This window comes from Dipodomys merriami, unplaced genomic scaffold (genome assembly GCF_024711535.1).
Source record: "Dipodomys merriami isolate MVZ:Mamm:240054 unplaced genomic scaffold, mDipMer1.0.p SCAF_344, whole genome shotgun sequence".
Classification (NCBI taxonomy): Eukaryota; Metazoa; Chordata; class Mammalia; order Rodentia; family Heteromyidae; genus Dipodomys; species Dipodomys merriami.
The window spans coordinates 360,951-369,227 of record NW_027204982.1 but is presented as its reverse complement, the minus strand read 5'-3'; positions in this window follow the sequence as shown (position 1 = coordinate 369,227).

Below are 8,277 nucleotides of genomic sequence, written 5' to 3'. Positions count from 1 at the left end.
ACCGATTGGGAGAAGATCTTTACTAGCCATACAACGGACAAGGGTCTCATATCTAAAATATACTTGGAACTCAAAAAATTAAACCACCCAACAACAAATCCTCAAAGAAACAACTGCCCAATAAATAAGTGGGCGAAAGACTTAAAGAGAAGCTTCTCTGAAGAAGAAAGAAGGATGGCCAATAGACACATGAAGAAATGTTCAACATCCCTAGCCATAAAAGAAATGCAAATCAAAACAACATTGAGATATCACCTCACTCCAGTTAGAACAGCAAAAATCAAGAACTCTAATAACAACAGATGCTGGAGGGGATGTGGACAGAAAGGAACCTTACTTCATTGTTGGTGGGAATGTAAACTTGTTCAACCACTTTGGAAAGCAGTATGGAGGTTCCTCAAAAGACTTCACATAGATCTCCCCTATGATCCAGCAATCCCACTTTTGGGCATTTACCCAAATGTTTACAAACAAGACCACACTAAAGCTACCAGCACAACTATGTTTATTGCAGCATTATTTACCATAGCTAAGATATGGAACCAACCCAGATGCCCCTCAGTAGATGAATGGATCAAGAAAATGTGGTATATATACACAATGGAATTTTATGCCTCCATCAGAAAGAATGACATTTCCCCATTTGTTAGGAAATGGAAAGGTTTGGAAAAAATTATATTAAGTGAAGTAAGCCAGGCCCAAAGAAGCATAGGTCCCATGGTTTCCCTTATTTGCAATATCTAGTATAGGTATGAGTCAAGCGGAAAAGGCCAGATAATGTGATGTTAGGAAAATGAACCCTTAAATATGTATTTTAATGTTTTCGTTTCTTTCATGCATGTATTTTAATGCATTTATAAGATTATTTCTTTGTTACTTTGTATGTCCCTCCCCCACAGTGTAACCCCCGCTCTCACTATATTTGATGTCAGTATATCATGTGGAGGAGATGGGGACAAACAAATCGTTTAAGGATTCAGGTGGACCTGTTGCAACAATGAGAAGTACAAAATGTCATGTCAAAACCAGCTTTACAATTTCGGTGTGGGGGGGGGGAGGGGGGTATAATTGGTTGGGGGGAGGGGGGTAAAATTGGGTGGGGGGAGGGGGGAGGCAGGGAAGGGAAGTGAAGGGTAAACAAAGGAGGAGGCTGCAATGCTTGGTAAGAAATGTATGCATTATTCTGCCCATGTAATTGTAGCCCCTCTGTACAGTATGTTCTCAAATAAAATAAAATACAATTAAAAAAAAAAATTTTCAAATGTTATTTTTATAATAACCTTCATCTAAAATTTCTTGGTTCAAAAGGGTAGTTCATACAGTTGATGTCACTTAGCTTTCTTAATATCTCAGTTTAAAGCCAACCGAGGCAGGAGAATCTGTCAAATTCTTATCTTCAATTAAACACCAAAAAATCCGGAAGTGGACTTTTGGCTCAAGCAGTAGAGTCCAAGTTTTGGGGGCAGGTGGGCTGGAAAGACATCTGTTCAGGGACAGGTTCCAGGCTCTGAGTTCAAGCCCCAGAAGCAGCACAAACTAAAGAAACAAACAAGCAAACAAAAAAAAACCCACATATTTCTTTGGGACCATCCTTAAAGCCCTGGTTTGAAAAGAGGCTACTTTTGCTGATCCTGCTTTTTGGAATCCTTATTGATATGGCGAAATCAGGACCAGAATAAAGGAATGGATATCTGGATTTTACAACAAGAGAATCATCTCAGGAGTTAAATATCCATGCATAAGACATTTTAAAACCTCCGTGTCTTTGTTTCTTTGCAGTAGAACATTGTACAACAATGTTATTTCCATTTTTTCTGTGCTGGCCTTCAAATGGCATATTGTTTCCTTTTGTAATACTCTCAACTAGAAGTCTACAGAAAGTTTTATGAGTAAGGAGCACACTCGAAAAAGTCAGGGACAGAGTTTCCTTCAAGTCTTGGATTATTTTCTTGTACAGTAAAAGGACAACACAAATTAACCTGAACTTTGTAATTTCTCTATGTTCAATTTCTCTCCTGGATTCAGTTTCTACTTCCTGTAAAAGTTCCTTCCAATTACTTCCAGGAACAATCTACAGTGCTGCTCCAGGAAAAGTGAATGTTTTCTGGCTTCATTGAAATAGCACAAAGACATCTTTGGGCATGAGGTAACACATGTTTCAGAGACAACTTAGTAATGAGAAAATATGGAATTTACATGGCTTATAAAACATTATCCATGTACATATGGCCATATAAGACTACGTTAAGTGAAATGAGCCCCCAAATAGGGACACAACTTGTTTTTTTCTTTCTTACTATTGTTTTTTATGTAGCTTACATATATAATGTGGTTTTTTGTTGCTCTTCTATTTTCTTCCTCCATGATATAACCCGTTTCCCCTGTTTGATATCGGTGACCTTGCACATACATTTTTCTAATGTGGTGAGGGGAAGGGAAATAAAATGGTGAAACAAGGATATAGTATGACCTGTTGTAACAATGAGATGAACAAAACACTATGTTGAAAACGAACTTTACAATTTGGGGATAGGAGGGGAGGGTTGCAGTGGTGGGGAAAAAAGGTATGGCAGGGGAAAGACAAAAGAGGAGGTAACAATGTTCGTTAGATAATGTAGTCATTAACTTACTTATGTAACTCTAACCCTTCTGTCCACCATGTTCAAAATTAAAAACATGAAAAAAAATTAACCTGGAGTACATTAAGTTCAAATTTCCTAAGTGCTCTGTAAATTAAGTCTTATTTTAAGTGGGAAGAAGGTTCTCAGAAACATTTTTTGTCAGTGTTTTTCTTGTGCATTATTACCCAAGTGTACATAAGTTAAGAGAAGGAGAAACAAAAGGAATAGGAGAAAGAGAAGTTCTGTATTTAAGTTTAATGGTTCAATACTCTATAGAAGACTCTGCAAATAAGACAACTTTGAAATAATAAAGCCAAGGCCAGTATGTAGATCTATGGGAGGGACATAGAGAAAGCATTACTACTAAGTGGAATATGAAGGATGAGACCAGTCTCTTTCTTCTACTAGCTCTAAATCATGATAGGTAATCATGCAAATTTGTAAAAAGTAGAATGGAAGAATAATTCTGGTTCCAAGCCAGTCAGATATAAGACCATGGACTTAACTGGAAAAAAGGCCATGTCGAGATAGCAGGAATTATACTAGCAATGAACTGGTGGCTAAGATCACATTTCTTTTTCTTTTTCTTTTTTTTTTTCTTTTTTTTAGATGGTAGTGGGCCTGAACTCCGGGCCTGGGCACTGTCCCTCTATTCTTCAGCTGAAAACTTTTTCTCTACCTTTGAGCCCCACACACTTCCAGTTTTCTGGTGGGTAATTAGAGATAAATGCCTCAGAAACTTTCCTACTCATGCTGGATTTGAACTCCAGTCCTCAGATCTCAGCCTCCTATTTAGCTAGGATTACCAGTGTGAACCACTTGAAACCTGCTTAGGATCACATTTCTAACATGTATACTCAGCATATGTAATGTGTATGGTCATCTATCTTTATATGAACTCGAGTTGAAAATCTGGGAAACAGCTTAGATTTTACAAATGGTTGTAGTTCAAAAGTTGATACCCCTGGAGAAATAAAACTTAAGAATGAAAAGGAGTCTGGGAAGTTCAGTTTGCATCTAGCTTGGGCAAAACAGTCTTTGAGACACTATAATTAACCAGCCAAAAGATGCATTAGAAGAATGTCTCAAGTGATGGAATACTAGTTATGAGCAAGAATGCTGAAAAAGAGCTTGAGGTTTTTGCGTACATATATACATATAAATACGCACATACACACGGAGGCACTTATATGTTCAAACACACATATGGAACAACTCTCAGATTCTGTAGAAAAGTTAGAAAATATGTCCTGAGTAAAAATAAAATCAAGTGATAATTTTGAATATTAGAAAGTCCTCAAGTGAAATTTCCCCATAAAGCTTGAGAATATTACATAGGAACAGAGATAGTAAGGAAGTCAAGTCATCATTAATAAAGGGATCGGATCCAGGGAGGAATGAATCAGAGACCACTTCAGATGCATTGGAAAATGTTCATATCCTGTGTCAAGTGTTAGAACATCTTTGAAAATAGTACATAAACAGTCTGAGCCATCAGTCTAGTGGAAAATATAATTGGAGAAGTTCAGAATTGCTAGTCTGTATCTATATTAAATAAATAAAAAAACTATGGTAGGACAATGTGATACAAGCCAGGAATTCTAGCACTCATACTAAGACAGGTGATTAGAGAGTGGAATGACATAGTGATACTTTCAGTGGAATAGGTAGTATAATTTTGTCTTAGTAAAACAAACCAAGAAAGGAATAAAAAATAAACCAGAAAGGAATACACAGTTGAAAGTTTGAACTAATTTTGTCAATATGTTTTTTTAATTTAGTTTTATTTTTTTTGTGAACATACTGTACAGAGGGGTTACAATTACATGGGCAGGATAATGCATACATTTCTTACCAAGCAAGTTTCCTATTGAAATGCAACTCATATATAATCCTCAGTTGTGTTTAAATGTCGTCTTCATTACAGAACATTACTAGATGCAAAAGAGCTCATGATTCCTAACCAAGAATTTGAAAAAGCAATCATCATTCTGTTAGATTCCAAAGAATTGATGAAGATTACAAAACCTTAAGCCTAGAGAAATAGGAAAGTTCATTTAATGTAGGACTTTGTAGACCTGGCTAGATAAGAATTTAGAATTAAAATAAATATTTTTGTTTGTAATTTAATATTCTATAGGATATTATGAAATTGTTTTTACGTAGATTTAATTTACAATTTCACAAATGATTCTGGCATTCTATTTGCCTAAAATATTCTTTCAAGTAAGGTATAATTAGAACTTAGTTAATTTCAACAGTTTATAAGTAACATGATAATGTGAATAATCTAGATAAAGTTGACAACAAATTGATGCTATTAATTTACAAATTTACCAAAAGGGCACAACTTTTTGAGACTTTGGTGTACCATGTTATGAAGAGAGTAATTGTGTGACATTTTTTTTTTCTACCAATACATATCAGAGGAAGAAATTTCCTTAATTATATACCTCTGTATACAATGAGAAAAATTCTAGGGTTAGGGTTTGTTTTTACTTTGTTTTTGTTGTTTGGTTTGTCCTAGGGCTTAACTTCTTAGCCTGGGCACTGTCCGTGAGCCTATTTTGCTCAAGGATACTGCTCTACCACTTGAACCTCAGTACCACTTGTGTCAGGCATTTCGTGAGCAGTTTATTGGAGGTAAGAATCTAAGGAACCATCCTTCCTGGGATTTGTACAAGAGTCTTCAGATCTTAATATTCAGACCTTCAGATCTTCTGAATATCTATAATAGATAAAATATATAACTATAAATGATATTTGCAAGTGTTCTGATCTCAAGAATAACACTGGGTGGAAAATGATGTAGCAAAGTTCAGTATAGTGTTCTTTCCACAATACGAAGAGCATCACATTAGCAGAAGTGTAGTATTTTTTCACAATAGTTATATGCTTTTCATGTTGTGAATTTAAGGAATTTTAAGGTGCACATTACAAGTTGGAAATTGTTGGGCTAGGATGACTTTATGGCATAAAACTTGGGATTGATGGTTATAGAAATAATGGCTTACATTGATGAACAAATGTTTACTCTAGAGGAATTAATATAGATACTTCATAGTTTTACCTTCTACCAGACTGTGGCTATTTTTTCTGTTGAATTTAAATATGTTACGACCCATTGAAAACTGCACTTATTGCAGAATTAAATAAAATGCAAACAGGTACTATTTTGAATGACTCTAGTATGGCATGTTCAGAATTTGAAAATGAGTAGTTTGTAGTCATAGGAATGCTGAAGAACATATATAATCTGTCCTCTTAACAATTATTCCGTTTTAAAAGTCAGGAGTCTCAACAGAATTGAACTAATTTTGTTTCAGTATAAGACAATAATAAAACAATGTTTTTTTCAAAATAATGGCAAGTATAATCTCAAAATATTGTATAGTTTGATAATATTCAGTTGAAGACCCTCTGATAAAGGGGTAATTAATTCAAATTAGCAGCCAAAATGTTCATTTCTTTTTTGGGGGGGGGATCCGGTCGTGGGTCCTGAACTCTGGGACTGGGCGCTGTCCCTCAGCTCTTCAGCTGAAGGCTAGCGCTCTACCACTTGAGCCACAGCACCACTTCCGGCTTTTTTCTTTTTGCTTATGTGGTGCTGAGGAATCGAACCCAGGGCTTCAGGCATGCAAGGCAAGCGCTCTACCACTGAGCCATCTTCCCAGCCAAACAAAATGTTCATTTCTTAAAAAGGTAATATACATAGAATACTATTTACTATACCAATACAGTGAAATTATATTTTATACAGCTCATTTTTAATTTAATTTTATTGTCAAGGTGATATATAGAAGGGGTTGCAGTAATTATAAGGTAGTGAATACATTACATGTGTAACTTTTTACCCCCTCCCTCATTTTTCTCACAGTTTTCCTTCAGCCCAATACCCCTCATAAGTTGTAATGTAAATTTCCAACACGTTGTCTTGTGAGTATTGCTATTGCATTGGTTTGCCCTTTGTTCATTGTCTTGCCATTTCGTTGTTCCTCTTCCCTTGCCAAATTAAGATAAATGTATATACAATACACAGGATACTGAAATCAAATATAACAGTGATAAACCAATGGGAAAACACAAGAGAAAAAAGAAATCACATAGTACATTAAAAACAACAACCACAAACAGAAAACTCTGTTCCCATATCCAGGAGTCCATTTTGCTCATCATCTTCTTATATGGTCATACATACATAGTTATTGAGCAATTCTGCTCAACTGCTAGGACTATCCTAGACATTTCCTACTTATTACAAATGAGAAAACCACGGAATCTGTTTCTTTGTGTCTCATTTATTTTACTTCGTAGGATTTTTCCAAGTTTTTCCAGTTCCGTATGAATTTGAAGTATAAAATTCCACCGTGCATACATAAACCACATTTTATCAATTGGTTCACCTATTGAGTGGCATATTGGTTTAAAACATGACTGCATGTAAGTATCACTGAGGATCATTCAAAAATGAGAGATGCCACTTCACCAGACATTCTAAAAGCATGATTTCTAAGTAAGATAGGATTTTATGGTGGTACGAGTTTTGAGAAATCTCGATGAGTCTCATGTATATCTTGCACTGAATTAAGCAGGAAGATATCCAATATCATAGAGGATAAAAATGGTAGTGTCAAAAATATTTCCCTTGAGAAAGATACAGGAAGCTTCCAGAAGTATAAAGTATTTCAGATAATTTTGAAGAAATTAGAAATGCAAGCTTAAGTATGTCTCTTTAAATAATAATTATGTAAGTGGAAGGGCAAAAGAAGGGGACGAGAAGAAAATAACTGACAGCAGATCATTGTCCCAAGATAGAGTATAAAAAGACATAATCTATAACTTTCAAGTTAAAGAGAGACCAATAGAATACATCCCATTTAATTTAGGTACATGCAAAATAATTACTTTGCTTTTTCCTACTTTAATGCTCCAAAACAATTGAAGATTTATAAGAAAAGTTATGTGATTGCCATTGTTTCAACCTGAATAATAACTGTGATGAGCCCTTTTTTCTCACTTTGCAGTTGGAAAATATCCCTAGTTGAAGATGTTGTGGCTGATTAGATTTAGAGTTAGGGGCTTGTACTTGTACATTTATCCCAGAATACGTTAAAGCAGTTTCTCCCTCCCCAAGATATCCAAGTACGTTGTCTGAATCTGTACTTTGAACACACCCTCACACCTAAGCACATTATTTGAAAATATACTTCAGCATTTCTTGACACATTCTACTTTGTGCCCTTGTCTTCTTTGCACATTCCTTTTGAGTTTATAGTTGCTCTATTTCCATTTCATCTGTAAAAACTGCTAAGAAAAATTTTCAACTACCACTTCTTTGCACATGCCCAGTCTATCTATGAAGGTATATTGTCCATGTTAAGCAATAGGGTAGTGCTAACTCTCTGAGGAGAAAAGTTCCATAATATGACCCTGTGTCCATATTAGAGTGTGTGTAGAATTTAAAGCATTTTAAGACAAACTGTGATATTAGAATTGAAAGGCTCCTTAGTGACATTTTCTGGGAGCTCATTAGTTTTCCCAAGAGAAATATGAATATCCACAAAATCTGGATTAATATTTTTAATTTTACCACTGTGTATGCATCCATATTAAAAATTTGCACAAAGAAAGAAGCAAAAAAATCTAAACCATAACA